Genomic DNA, 15,428 nt, shown 5'->3' on the forward strand with positions numbered 1-15,428 from the left:
ATATAATCAATATTGAGCCAGAAACCGAACAGTTAATGCGGGATAATGAACTGATAGCGATAGTAACATACATGTAAAGTTCATTAGTCATTTGCACAGACTACCACGCCTAGCACAACAAGATAGACAGAGGGGAAAGACGAACTTAGGTACTAAGTTTAAGCCATCAGTATAGGAGTAATCCCGGGAATGGTAAAAGTGGAAGAGAAGTTGGTATCCCTAGCCAAAGTTTAAATTTGGTGCGGGACCAACAGGAGGGATTGAAAGGGTTAAAAGCAAATCCTTTCAGTGTTTAAAATGCAGGGCAAACAAATTAAAGAGGGGTCATGTGTGAGATCACTAAGAGCTGAGGAGAAGCCAGGTGATGATAAAATGTCTGCCCAGCTCAAGGACTTTATACAATGGAGCCTTACAAGAATAAGATAAGGCAGCACGGTGGCATCGTGGTTAGCACTGTTGCCTCACAGCGCCAGGGACCCGGGTTCGAATCCGGCCTCGGGCGACTGTCTGTGTGGAGTTTGCACATTCTCCCCGTGTTTGCGTGGGTTTCCTCTGGGTGCTCCGGTTTCCTCCCACAGTCCAAAGATGTGCGGGTTAGGTTGATTGGCTATGATAAATTGACCCTTAGTGTTAGGGGAATTAAATACGTGGGGTTACGGGGATAGGGTGGGATATGTGTCGGTGCAGGCTCGATGGGCCGAAATGGCCTGTATCTGCACTGTGGGGTTTCTGTGATTCTGTGATAGCCACCAAGCTACACACAGCTAATGCTGAAGCGTGAGAAAGATTTAATAAAAAGTCAGCTAAACTTATAGTAACATAAAGAAACAAAATGGCTTGCCTAGATTATTAAAGAAGCCTCAGCCTAGCAAATATGGTCTGGCAGCCTGTAGAACCAGACGTCATAATCCAGGTGGCAGAGATAAGAAACAGAACAGAAAGAATGGGCTCAGTTACAAACGAGTTGTTGATACTGTAACCTATGACCTGCAGCCCAGTATTGCAGACCAAGAAGGGTCACGAGGGCCTAACCGCCAGAATCATTGCAGGGGAGGATTAATTAGTTATTGTATTGAAGGGGTTAAATTGAACCCTCTCAGAATTCGGACAGCCGAGGTGACCACTACTTAAGTGATGCCAGCAAAATTAAAATCAGAACAAAGGAGTGGGGTCATGTGAAAGTGACTAAAAGAAACCAGGTTGAGATAAGAAATATCACAATAAAAATTGACTTACGTAAAAAGGCAAAACTAAACAAAGAACAATGTGAGAAGCTTCGAAAAACCAAGATAAGGCACAGTTGTGGGACCAGACAGAATATGTGCGTTTTGCGTAACCGATAAGGAATATGCTGCTTTAGCTAAAAATTGTCAACACCGCAGAATATAGGGGTCATGGGAATTTGACCTGTAACCAAAGGCATAGTAAGATGTAACTAACCTTTACTAATACTGAAAAGAATCCATATGTGATTATTGTAATACAATGTGATCAGGTAATTATTGTAATACAATGTGATTGGATGAAAATAGAATAAAAAGCTGTACCAACCAAGAGAGAACGAGAAGGTGCTCGTACAGACCGCGGGATCTGAGACTCTTCTCCCAGAGCTCTGATAATAAACTGCATCTTTTTACTTTTACACGGTTTATATGTGAATTTATTTTCACCACAACAAATTGGCGCTGCGAGCAGGGTACTTCGGAGCTGGAAGACCGCCTGCACCAGTGAACGGGGCGAGTAGTCAAATCTTGACCGTCCAGAAATTGGATCACTCGGAAGGGCGGTGTGACAGCGACGCAGTACCAAAAGAATCTGGTATCCGTGATGGGTGAGCGATGCAGTTTAAATAGTGGATAAGTTTAAATAGTGGATAAGTTTAAATAGTGGATAAGTCTAAATAAGTGGTTAAGTTGATTGACATCGGATGTGTTATTTTGGAATGTAAATGTCTCGAGGACCCATACTGAGCCGGAATTAAGAGGGCAATTGGGCCCCACGTGAAGGCCAGAGTTAGTTGGGAATCCGAGACAGACTAAAAGTCTCTCTGTTGTATTGCATGACGCGACGTATGGTAATAATAATGTATTAACGACTACAAGTGAAATAATCACCTCTGACAGCGAGATAGTTACAACTCAGGATCGCCATCACTCGTGGTGGATGATAGGTAGACCTCTGAGAACGAGTTACTAGGGAGGACCAGAACGCGGTAGACTAGTATCAAAAATAATACATTATGACAGAAGGCGGAGGCCCAGATTGGGGACCGCCGGGATCATTGAGTTGGCTCTATGCTGACGATCAGAAAGGTTTGATAGATAAGATGAAAAAGGATGGATGGGATTCGTCTAAGGTACCAGTGTACCAACGAGAATGGTGGGAGACACAAAAGGGAAGTAAGACAAAGAAAGCGGGAGTTATATTGGTACACCAATTAGTAACAGTCATTCAAAAGACCGAGGAAATTAAAACGAAAATCTACAGGAGCAGGTGACAAAATTAGAAAAAAAAAAATGGCAAAACTAAAGGATAAACAAGGAGAAAGAAGATGGGGACACCGATGGAAAAAGAGGGGAAAAAAAGAGAAACTTAAAGTTTTACTGACATGGAAGTTATTAACATTTGTGCTGAGACAAATAAAACACAAGATTTTCTGAGTGAAAGGAACCTTAAAAAATGCTGGAATTTCAGTTTGTGTGAAAGTTTTCCTGACTATGAATGTTTAAGAAGTTACAGTATTTTTTTTGTCTGATTCAATGTTCTTTAAAAGAAAGATTCTGTTATGTTTGTTTTAGCTCCACCCACTTCTCTGTGTTAAAAGCGTTTAAAAACTTTTGTCTTGTCTTGGATTTTGGAAGTTTTAAGAATGTGCGAATAAGATTGTGCCCCAAGAATTGAAAAAAAAAACCTTTGAACTAATTTAAGTTAAGCTGGTGTGTAAAAACTGAGAAGAGCAACAAAAAGTTTGTTTAACGAAAGATTAAGTTTCAGTCTAAGATTTAACCTTGGAGTTGCGGTTGCTATGGTGAAATCTTCTAAAGCAGTTTGATTTGATAAGAAAATATGATGTAATTTACTGTTTTCTACAAGAATGTGCTATTTTGTTTTGTTTGTCTGTCCATAGTTTTACAAAAGATAAGCTTCTGCCTTAAAGTTACAGTTGCCAATGTGCTTGGAAGAAAATTAATTTGAATGTTTACAAGGTCTGGATTAAATTGGAGTTATGAGGTTAATTAACCTATTAAAACCAGACTTTCATTGTGGCCACGGTGAAATTTTGGTTGGTGTAAATTTGTGTAGACCGCATTGAATAAGATAACTCCGCTCCGCAAGAATATCCGATAGTTGCAGAGTTCCTTACAAAGACTTACTTAGCTTGTGAACTTTGCTCAATCCCGTCTTTCTTCACTGTCCATATTACCTCCGTGTTCGTGTTTCGTTAAAGTGTGAAAACACAACTGTCTTTCGATCAGGAAAGTTCTTTTTTTTGATTTACGTGAATTGACGCAGTTGCGTGCATTTGATAATGTTTTGCTCCACCTTCTTAAAAACCTGCAAAGGAGTTAACCCTTTCCACTGACAGCTTTTTAAGTTCACCAAGCAACAACTTTAGTATGAAATCTAAAGATATTGGACATTATTAAATTTAAGTTTCTTAATTTTAAGTTATTATTTCACCACAGTGACAGAAGGAAAATTAAGATTTGATAAATTAACCCTTTGGGCTCTAAGCAGAGTCACAATGGATTCCCTTCTTTCTTTTGTTAAATGGAAGTTACCTTGTAAACTAATTGCAGCACTTCTGTCTCTAATGTTAAAAACACTGTGTAAGCTACCTAGCCTGAGAATCACTTGTTTCTGAAATTGGAAATGGAAGATAAATTGATAGAGATGAAATTGAACATTGATAAAACCTGTCAGTTCAACTGTACTGCTATTTGGATTTTGGGATAATTTTGAAATGACAAAATGGACTCAGGCACTATATATTTGGCTACTTTTGGGAAAATAAAAGATCCTCTAAAAATAATGATAATAAAATGTGTTAATAACTTGGATCAAGTGAGAACGTTTGATCTATGTTTTCTATCTTAAATATTGTACTGGACAGTAAATTTTTCCAGGACTCATGAATGAGATATGAATGGTAATTAAAGGAAAGTGATTGAGAGTGTAAGATTGAAACAGGAGAATTACACTACTGAATGGGCATTTTCAAAATTTTCTGGTGAAAGTCAGGAAAATGTAGTTAAGAATAGTAAATTGATAGTTTTCTCTTGGAGACATTTGTGTCCCTGCCTTTAATGAACTTTTAAGACAACTGAATTTGATAGTCTGGCCACTACCCAAGACATCGGGACCATGCAGAGGAAGATGAGCAAAGATCTCCAGACGACTACAATCTTTCGATAAGATACCTGAAAGCCCGAGAAAGGCTTGTATCGGATGGCACATGTGGTACGATATTGAGATACTGATATGAGTGTGCAAATGTGATTTGTTACGTATGAGGTAATTACCATCCAGGAATGTATGGTGAGTTTGCACTGAAGAATGGGTCTCAGACATGCGCAGTTATTTGACAACAGCAAGACATGAAATGGTTAATGTGGCTCAGGAGAGCGAGACAACTTTTAAAGCATACTCCATCGAGAAACTATCTAATTAATGAAACAATCAGAATAGAGTTAAACACACGGGTACCTGTTAGAGGGATTAAAGTTGAAGTGGAGAGTTGCATGGGATCTGGATTGGTACAATCGAGGGCCAAGGAGAAATCATGGCCTAGAAATTCAGTATAGCCACTTTTGGGGCGGTAAAGTCGGGCGGCCGCTAAAGTTTGCGCCCGGCGCAAATTCGAGGCCACTTCGCCGATATTCAGTAGCTTCGCCCTAAGAATTTGCTGGAGCGCTAAAACTGGCGTTGCACGACTATCTTTAGGCGCTGAGCCGGCGGTGATCGAGACCGCCGAGGCCGGCCGCAGCGCAGGTGCGGTCATTTCTTGATTGACAGCAGACACCGTGGCGCCGGCCAGCTCTTAAAGGGGGAAGGGTCGAGTTGGTCTGCTGCCACGCCCTGGACACTGCAGCCCTCCAGCTAGGCCTAAACACTGCTGCTGACCAGAAATAGCGCCGGGAAAGATGCAGAAGGCCCGTGAACGAGCGCAGCGCTTCTCTGGCCATGATTTGAAGGTGCTGGTTGGGGCTTTGGAGAAGCGACGCAAACTCTTGTTCCCGGACACTGGGAAGAAGCCTGCGACCAGCGTCTACAGAAAAGCCTGGAGGGAGGTCGCCATCAGGGTGACAGCCAACAGCGAGGTCCCCAGGAACTCTGTCCAATGCAGAAAAAAGTTCAATGACCTCACCAGGATTGTCAGGGTGAGTACCCTTTCCAGTGTCCTCCTCATCCTTGCATGTGCACCTCACATTATGGGCAAAGGGACCTGAAAGCCCTAATGGCCAGCCCCCATCCAGCAGCTATGGGACTGTCATGAACATCAATTGCACATTCTGCACTTTCCACCCTGGCCAAGCTATTCGACCATGGGAGGCAGTGCACACCAGATCAGGGCTACACACTGGCCAAGCTATTCGACCATGGGAGGCAGTGCACACCAGATCAGGGCTACACACTGGCCAAGCTATTCGATCATGGGAGGCAGTGCACACCAGATCAGGGCTACACACTGTACTTAGAGGCCGTCCTTTCTCTTGCAGGCCAAGCTGGCCCACAATCAGAAGAGCCGGACTCAGACCGGGGGAGGCGGGCCCCAGATCCAGCAGCTCACTGCCCTGGAAGAGCGCGTGGGTCACCTCATGGGAGCCCAGGTGATTGGGCCCGTTGCCACTGGAGATGCCGACCCTGTTCTGGGCACCAATGGTAAGGACATGACCTTTTGGACCTCTCTCGTCCCACTTGCGCATCAGATCTACATCCTTTGCCACTGTCCGACCAATGCGCTGAATGCCACCACTCATGCCTCCCTCGCTGACGCCCTCTCCTCAATCTAAAGCTACTCTTGTGCCTTCCTGCTTTCAGATGGTGAGGAGGAGGTCCCTGAAGCTGCCAGTGACAGCCCCTCGGAAGAGGAGGAGGAGGAGGAGGAAGAGGAAGCCGGCCCATCAGGGGAACCCTCAGCCGCACCAGGGGATGCCAATGTAGGGGACACGTCTTCCCTGGAGGAGAGCCTGGGGGAAGTGTCAGAGGGGAGTGTCGCTCCTGGGACCAGTGGTGTGCAGCAACACAGGAGGTGTGCGGTTGCTCAGCGGCCTTCTTCCCAGAGGGGTGTAGTTGCTGGGCCCAGTGGCATCCAGCAACGCGGGAAGGGTCGGGCAGCTCGGCGGCCTTCTCCCCAGAGGGAGAGTCCGGCCTCCAGTCCGGCGACGGTCAACTCCGAGGAGGTGCGCCTCCTCGATCAAATGTCCGTGGACTCGGAGCGCCGGCACACCGAGCTCATGGCGGTTGTGGCACGGATGCCTGAGGCCATCGAGTCCCTGGCTCAGAGTGTGGCCGATTTCGGGGCCTCACAGGCCAGGAGTTTTGAGCAATTCGGGCAGCACAGGCGGCGAGTCGGGCCGAATTCGGGGCAGCACAGGCCGCGAGTCGTGAGGAATTCGGGGCAGCACAGGCAGCGAGTTGGGCGGAATGCGGGGCAGCTCACGCAGCGAGTGGGCAGGTGATCAGTGGTGCCGTGCAGTCACTGGCTGCTCTGATGCGGTCACAGACCAGGGCAGCACGGGCACTCTGCTGCCACAGTCGCTGCGTCAGCCAGGCATCGCCAGGACACCCGCCGCGCTGTAGCAGCACAGCGGTCTGTCGGTCGGCACATTGCTGCACATGCTGCAGTGCGGGCCCGGGCGAGTGCCAGTGTGTCACGTGACCAGCGGCCGCCTGCCATCCGCCAGCTTGCCCCCATTCCTCCAGCCGCCACTGTCACTCCCCCAGTGGAGCTGCCACGAGATGCTGGTCCGACTGATGCTGCCCAGCCACAGCTGCAGCATTCACCAGCCGGCCCCTCGAGGCCCAGGCCTCGTCTAGGCCGACCCCCAAGGGCATCTGCCGTGACGACATGTGCCCCTCAGGAGCCTTCCCCCAGACTTGCAGCAGCCACTGGGCACAGTTTGAGGAGGAGCAGCAGGGCGGCCAGGGGCCGCAAAAGGCTGGACAACGACTCGCCCTCGTGGGCCACAAAGTAGAGGGTGTGGACAAATGTTTTTTTATATGGGGATGGTTGTTTTGTTTATGGGGATGGTTGTTTTGTTAAGGCCGAGGATGAAGGCCATTTTTGGTTAAATGTTTTGTTATTCCTCCCCAGGTTGTGGGAGGGATTCATGTGTGTGACTGTTTTTTGGGGGTGTTGTCTGTTTTTGGGTTTCATGTGGGAAGGGCCCTGAGTTTGTTCAATAAAGCATTTTATTTATTCAGGTTGTCCATGTTTGATCTTTGAAGTGTTTGTTGCCTGAAGCGGCTGAGGGCTTGCGGAGCGGCTGCATTCATGTTCATTCATTGGCACAAGCCATTCCCTGACAGGGGGCCTAGAAGTGACGTTCAATAAGCCGCCGACGGGCAGCCCTTGGACCTTGTGCCTCCCTCCTGGCCTGGTACTCCTCCTCCTCCTCCTCCTCCTGAGGTGGTGCTCCAGCGTGAGGTGGCAGTGCCTGAGTCCTGCGGATAGCCAGGTTGTGCAGCATGCAGCAGACGACCACGAAATGGGAGACTCACTCCGGCGAATACTGCAGAGATCCGCCGGAACGATCCAGGCAGTGGAACCGTTGCTTGAGGACGCCAATTGTTTGTTCTATGATGTTCCTCGTGGCTTGATGGCTCTCGTTGTATGCCTCTTCAGCAGGGGTCCTGGGCGCACGGAGCGGGGTCATAAGCCAGGTACACAAAGGATAGCCTTTGTCCCCGATAAGCCATCCTCTTGGGTGAGGCTGTGCCTGGAACATGTCAGCCACAGTAGTCTGTCGCAGGATAAAGGCATCGTGGCTGCTGCCTGGAAAGCGGGCATTGACAGATAGGATGCGCTGCCTGTGGTCATACACCAGCTGTACATTGAGGGAATGGTAGCCCTTCCGGTTGCGGTAATCCTCGGGATGGTCCACAGGTGCCCGCAAAGCCACATGCGTGCAGTCAATGGCGCCCTGCACCATGGGGAAGTCCGCGATTCTGGCAAATCCCACTGCACGCTGCTGCTGGCTCTCCTCGGTCATGGGGAAGGAGATGAATTGGCGTCTCCTTCTGAAAAGGGCATTGGTGACCTGGTGGATGCAGCGATGCACGGCGAACTGGGATATGTTAGCGATGTCCCCAGCAGCTGATTGGAAGGAGCCGGTGGCATAGAAGTTCAGAGCCACCGTCACCTTCACTTCCACCGACAGAGACGTCCTGCACCTCAACTGTGGACGCAGATCTCTGTGAAGCAGCTGGCAGATCTCTGCAACCACCTCCCTTCTGAATCGCAGCCTCCTAACACATTGCGCGCCAGTCATGGTGAGATAGGAGACCTGCTGGCGGTATTGCCTGAGTGGGTAAGGCCTCATTTGCCGACGCCTGTTGCCCCCTCTGCATCTAGCCAGGGCTGCCCCTCTCACACAGCGTCTGCGAGCCCTTCCGACATAATGCTGAAACTGAGCGTTGGCACCCCATGCAGCCCCCATAATATGCTGGCAAACAATGAGGTATCACGAATTGCAAAGCTCTGGCCTGAAGCCAAAAATACCTGTCCTAGTGTTGGGCCAAAGTAGTAAGCTCCCTTCCTTGGTCTCTCTCCAAAAATCCGTTGCACAAGAGTGATTGCTGCAAATGGCTGCCCTTTATAGTGCAGGGTAAGTGCCCTTTAATTTGCGCTCCCCGTGGCCCGCATCGGCTGTGCACCGTTCCACTCCACAGTCGTTAGGGCCGCCACGCCCACATTGGGCGGGCGCGACTGAAGTTCCGGTTTGGGGCGCACAAAGGGCGTTGCACGAGGAAATGACGTCATGATCTGCGCGCGCAGCTGAGCGCGCGCAAAGAATTTGCGCCGGCACTAAATGTCTACTGAAGATGGGGCGAGGCGCAGATCGCGCTGCACCCGGGCGCTAACCGCCTAGCGCTCGAGATCTACTCCTCTTAAGGCGCTAACGGCTGGCGCACGCAACTGAATTTCTAGGCCCATGTTTAGTAAGAATTATCCACAAGATGGATACGAGCAAAAGAGAGATCTGGAGAATCTTTTAAATCCATGATTTGTTGATTAGATGTTAAACTGTAATGTATTTGATATGATTGTAAGACTGAATTTAACTGTGACTGTAATAATTGTGTTTTGTAGGTAACAGAGCGTGGGAAAAACCAGTACGAATCCAGTATGAGGTGATTTTAGTGGTGCCTCCTGTGTCACTACTACTTCAATTACCATGCTTTACGGGTCTAACAGGACCTGTCCCATCAACCAACACGTTTTTAAGTATGAGCTACACAATTATGTGGCACAATTCGGATACTCGGATATGACATTCCCCTGTTGTTTGTGGGTTTCAGTGAGCTCATGATGCGACTGAACTCCTCCCTAAAGCATTTTTATGTTTTGGAGCAAGACAACTCGAGAATAGATATTGAAATTGACAGCATAGGGGACAACTCACATTGATGGGATATTGGGCTTAATACATCAGCACACCCTTAGGTTTGTATTATTTCACATGCTCTGGTAGTTATCCAACTTGTAATGATAGTGTATTTGATATATGTAACGTGTGTAGTAAGACTTTGATACATAAGCCAATTGGGTACTCATGCCCATGACTGACAAGCACTAACAAATTAATTGAGCACACCAAAAGAGAAGATCCGAAGCAATGTAGAGGAGACCCCAGGCGGGCTAACATTAGGAAAGATAGAAGAAACAGAGGAGACCCCAGGCGGGGCAGAATTGGAACACCGGAACAGTGAACTGAATTTGAGTAAGGGGTCAGAGGTTGCTCCTTCTCCTCAAAGGAATGGACTGTAAGGAAGGGAGAAATCTTCAAGACTCCCTACTAACTAACGCCCAAGTTGAGAGAGCAATAAGAGCTGGCTAGATTAGTCAAGAGCCGATTGTGAGAAGTCAATAAAGGTATTTCCTTCTCAAAAAAAAGGGAATTGTAAGAAATAGCTATTAGATTCAAAGATGGGTTTTAATTCTTAGACCAGGGACTGACAACAGGCAAGTGGAAAAAGATAGCATAAATGCCAGCAAGGTCGAATATCAAGCATCAAAAGACAAATAGAAATGATAAGGACTTCTAATTGTCATTATAGTTGTAGTATTATTTTGTGTTATAATGACGGTTCTGAAAGCATGCTGTAAGGCAGCTGTGTCCCGAATAGTGCCGGTTGCTACAGTTGATATAATCGATATTGAGCCAGAAACCGAACAGTTAATGCAGGATAATGAACTGATAGCGATAGTAACATACATATAAAGTTCTTTAGTCATTTGCACAGACTACCACGCCTAGCACAACAAGATAGACAGAGGGGAAAGACGAACTTAGGTACTAAGTTTAAGCCATCAGTATAGGAGTAATCCCGGGAATGGTAAAAGTGGAAGAGAAGTTGGTATCCCTAGCCAAAGTTTAAATTTGGTCCGGGACCAACAGGAGGGATTGAAAGGGTTAAAAGCAAATCCTTTCAGTGTTTAAAATGCAGGGCAAACAAATTAAAGAGAGAGGGGTCATGTGTGAGATCACTAAGAGCTGAGGAGAAGCCAGGTGACGATAAAATGTCTGCCCAGCTCAAGGACTTTATACAATGGAGCCTTACAAGAATAAGATAAGGCATAGCCACCAAGCTACACACAGCTAATGCTGAAGTGTGAGAAAGATTTAATAAACAGTCAGCTAAACTTAAAGTAGTAACATAAAGAAACAAAATGACTTGCCTAGATTATTAAAGAAGCCTCAGCCTAGCAAATATGGTCTGGCAGCCTGTAGAACCAGACGTCATAATCCAGGTGGCAGAGATAAGAAACAGAACAGAAAGAATGGGCTCAGTTACAAACGAGTTGTTGATACTGTAACCTATGACCTGCAGCCCAGTATTGCAGACCAAGAAGGGTCACGAGGGCCTAACCGCCAGAATCATTGCAGGGGAGGATTAATTAGCTATTGTATTGAAGGGGTTAAATTGAACCCTCTCAGAATTCGGACAGCCGAGGTGACCACTACTTAAGTGATGCCAGCAAAATTAAAATCAGAACAAAGGAGTGGGGTCATGTGAAAGTGACTAAAAGAAACCAGGTTGAGATAAGGAATATTACAATAAAAATTGACTGACGTAAAAAGGCAAAACTAAACAAAGAACAATGTGAGAAGCTTCGAAAAACCAAGATAAGACGCAGTTGTGGGACCAGACAGAATATGTGCGTTTTGCGTAACCGATAAGGAATATGCTGCTTTAGCTAAAAATTGTACACAGCAGAATATAGGGGTCATGGGAATTTGACCTGTAACCAAAGGCATAGTAAGATGTAACTAACCTTTACTAATACTGAAAATAATCCATGTGTGATCAGGTGATTATTGTAATACAATGTGATCAGGTGGTTATTGTAATACAATGTGATTGGATGAAAATAGAATAAAAAGCTGTACCAACCAAGGGAGAACGAGAAGGTGCTCGTGCAGACCGCGGGGTCTGAGACTCTTCTCCCAGAGCTCTGATAGTAAACGGCATCTTTTTACTTTTACATGGTTTAGATGTGAATTTATTTTCACCACAACAGAATTCTTCATTAAAATGGAGAGTGAAGCAATTGACTCAGAGACTAGGGTCCTGAATTTAAATAAAGGAAACTACGATGGTATGAGGCGTGAGTTGGGTAGGATTGATAGGGGAATGTCACTCAAAGGGTTGACAGTGGATAGGCAATGGCAAACATTCAAAGATCGCATGGAGGAACTACAGAATTTGTTCATCCCAGTTTGGCATAAAAATAAAACAAAAAAGGTGACTCAACCGTGGCTAACAAGGGAAATTAAGGATAGCATAAGATCCAAGTAGAGGATATATAAATTGGCCAGAAAAAGCAGTAAACCTGAGGATTGGGAGCAGTTTAGGATTCAACAAAGGAGGATTAAGGAATTAATTAAGAGGGGGAAAATAGAGTATGAGAGTAAGCTTTCAGGGAATATAAAAACTGACTGTAAAAGCTTTCATAGATATGTGAAGAGAAAAAGATTGGTGAAGTCAAGCGTAGCTCCCTTGCAGTCAGAATCAGGGGAATTTATAATGGGGAACAAAGAAATGGTTGACCAATTAAATACATACTTTGGTTCTGTCTTCACAAAGGAGGACACAAATAACCTCCCAAAGCTGTCGGGGAACATAGGGTCTAATGACAGGGAGGAACTGATAGAAATCAGTATTTGCAGGGAAATGGTGTTAGGGAAATTGATGGGATTGAGGGCTGATAAATCCCCAGGGCCTGATAATCTACATCCTAGGGTACTTAAGGGAGTGGCCCTAGAAATAGTAGATGCATTGCGGGTCATCTTCCAAAATTCGATAGACTCTGGAACAGTACGCATGGATTGGCGGGTAGCTAATGTTACCTCACTATTTAAAAAAGGTGGTAGAGTGAAAACGGGGAATTACAGACCGGTAAGCCTGGCATCGCTAGTGGGGAAAATGCTAGAGTCCATTATTATAAAGGATGTAATAGCAGAACACTTGGAAAAAAGTGACCGGATCGGACAAAGTCAACATGGATTAACAAAAGGTAAATCGTGCTTGACTAATCTACTGGAATTTATTGAGGATGTAACTGGTAAAATAGATAAGGGAGAAGCAGTGGATGTGGTGTACTTGGACTTTCAAAAGGCTTTCGATAAGGTCCCGCATAAGAGATTAGCGTGTAAAATTAAGGCACATGGGATTGGGGGCAAGGTATTGACTTGGATAGAGAACTGGTTGGCAGACAGAAAGCAAAGAGTTGGAATAAACGGCTCTTTTTCCGAGTGGCAGGCAGTGACTAGTGGGGTACCGCACGGATCGGTCCTTGGACCCCAGCTATTCACAATATATATTAATGATCTGGATGAGGGAACTAGATGTAATATCTCCAAGTTTGCAGACGACACAAAGCTCGGTGGGCGTGTGTGCTGTGAGGATACCGAAAAACTCCAGTATGATTTGGACAGGTTGGGTGATTGGGCAGAAGCATGGCAGATGCAATATAACGTGGATAAGTGCGAGGTTATCCACTTTGGTGTCAAAAACAGGAAGGCAGATTATTATCTGAATGGCAATAGATTGGGAGAAGGGCAAGTGCAACGAGACCGGGGCGTCCTTGTGCACCAGTAGCTGAAAGTAAGCATGCAGGTGCAGCAGGCAGTTAAGAAGGCAAATGGTATGTTGGCCTTCGTAGCGAGAGGGTTTGAGTACAGGAACAAGGATGTCTTGCTGCAGTTGTACAGGGCCTTGGTGAGACCACATCTGGAGTATTGTGTGCAGTTTTGGTCGCCTTATCTGAGGAAGGATGTTCTTGCCATGGAAGGAGTTCAACGAAGATTCACCAGGCTGATACCTGGGATGGCAGGAATGATGTATGAGGAGAGATTGGGTCGATGGGGCTTATACTCGCTGGAGTTTAGAAGAATGGGGGGGGATATCATCGAAACTTATAAAATTCTAACAGGACTAGACAGACTAGATGCTGGAAGGATGTTCCCGATGGTCGGGGAATCCAGAACCAGGGGTCTCAGTCTAAGGATAAGGGGAAAGCCATTTAGGACAGAGATGAGGAGGAATTTCTTCACCCAGAGAGTGGTGAACCTGTGGCATTCTCTCTCAAAGAAGTCAGTAGAGGAGTTCGATATATTTCTTAAGACTAAAGGGATCAAGGGATATGGAGAGAAGGCAGGAACAGGGTATTGAATTTGGACGATCAGCCATGATCTCATTGAATGGCGGAGCAGGCTCGAGGAGCCGAATGGCCTACTCCTGCTCCTATCTTCTATGTTTCTATGTCATGGAGGGAGTGCGGCGAAGATTCACCAGGCTGATACCTGGGATGGCACGAATGATGTATGAGGAGAGATTGGGTCGACTGGGCTTATACTCGCTGGAGTTTAGAAAAATGAGAGGGGATCTCACTGAAACGTATAAAATTCTAACAGGACTACACAGACTAAATGCAGGAAGCATGTTCCCGATGGTCATGGTCTTTATGCATCTCTCCACTTCACCTGACGAAGGAGCAGCGCTCCGAAAGCTTGTGGTTTCAAATAAAACTGTTGGACTATAACCTGGTGTTGTGTGACTTCTTACATGGATTCCAGAACCAGGGGTCGCATAGAAACATTGAAGATAGGAGCAGGAGTAGGCCATTCGGCCCCTCAAGCCTGCTCCGCCATTTAATGAGATCATGGCTGATCATCCAAATTCATTACCCTGTCCCTGCCTTCTCCCCATATCCTTTGATCCCTTTAGTCTTAAGAAATATATCTAACTCCTTCTTGAATACATTTAATGAATTGGCCTCAACTGCCTTGTGTGGCAGAGAATTCCACAGGTTCACCACTCTCTGGGTGAAGAAATTCCTCCTCATCTCGAAGTCTAAGGATAAGGGGTAAGCCATTTAGGACAGAGGCCGTAGGCAGTAGGTCAATTCATTAAATATATTCAAGAAGGAGTTAGATATATTTTTTAAAGCTAAAGGGATCAAGGGATATGGGGAGACAGCAGGGACAGAGTACTGAATTTGGATAATCAGCCATGATCTCATTGAATGGCGGAGCAGGCTCGAGGGGCCGAATGGCCGACTCCTGTTCCTATCTTCTATGTTTCTTCTTTGTTTAATCTGAAGAACACATGAGGGGGAGTCACTTTAAATGTGGAGGGGGAGGGAGTCACTTTAAATGTGGAGGAGGTGGGTGTCCCTTTAAATGTGGAGGGGGTGGGTGTCCCTTTAACTTTGGAGGGGGGAGGGGGTCCCTTTAAATGTGGAGGGGAGAGGGGGACCCTTTAAATGTGGTGGGGGTGGTGTCCCTTTAAATGTGGAGGGGGTGGGTGTCCCTTTAAATGTGGAGGGGGAGGGGGTCCCTTTAAATTTGGACGGGGGAGGGGGTCCCTTTAAATGTGGAGGGGTGGGTGTCCCTTTAAATGTGGAAGGGGTGGGTGTCCCTTTAAATGTGGAAGGGGCGGGTGTCACTTCAAATATGGAGGGGGTGGGTGTCCCTTTAACTTTGGAGGGGGGAGGGGGTCCCTTTATATGTGGAGGGGTGGGTGTCCCTTTAAATTTGGAGGGGGGAGGGGGACCCTTTAAATGTGGTGGGGGTGGTGTCCCTTTAAATGTGGAGGAGTGGGTGTCCCTTTAAATTTGGAGGGGGAGGGGGTCCCTTTAAATGTGGAGGGGTGGGTGTCCCTTTAAATGTGGAAGGGGCGGGTGTCACTTTAAATGT

General features: G+C 46.5%; 1 protein-coding gene across 1 annotated transcript in view; it reads right to left on the reverse strand.

The window, feature by feature from the left end:
- LOC147093360 (uncharacterized) overlaps positions 1 to 15,428 on the reverse strand; it is a 42,569-nt gene that overhangs the window by 26,805 nt on the left and 336 nt on the right. The gene's annotated exons all lie outside the window — the stretch shown is intronic.

This window comes from Somniosus microcephalus, unplaced genomic scaffold (genome assembly GCF_052327205.1).
Source record: "Somniosus microcephalus isolate GS21.2 unplaced genomic scaffold, FLI_Smic_1.0 unresolved_chr1, whole genome shotgun sequence".
Taxonomy (NCBI): domain Eukaryota; kingdom Metazoa; phylum Chordata; class Chondrichthyes; order Squaliformes; family Somniosidae; genus Somniosus; species Somniosus microcephalus.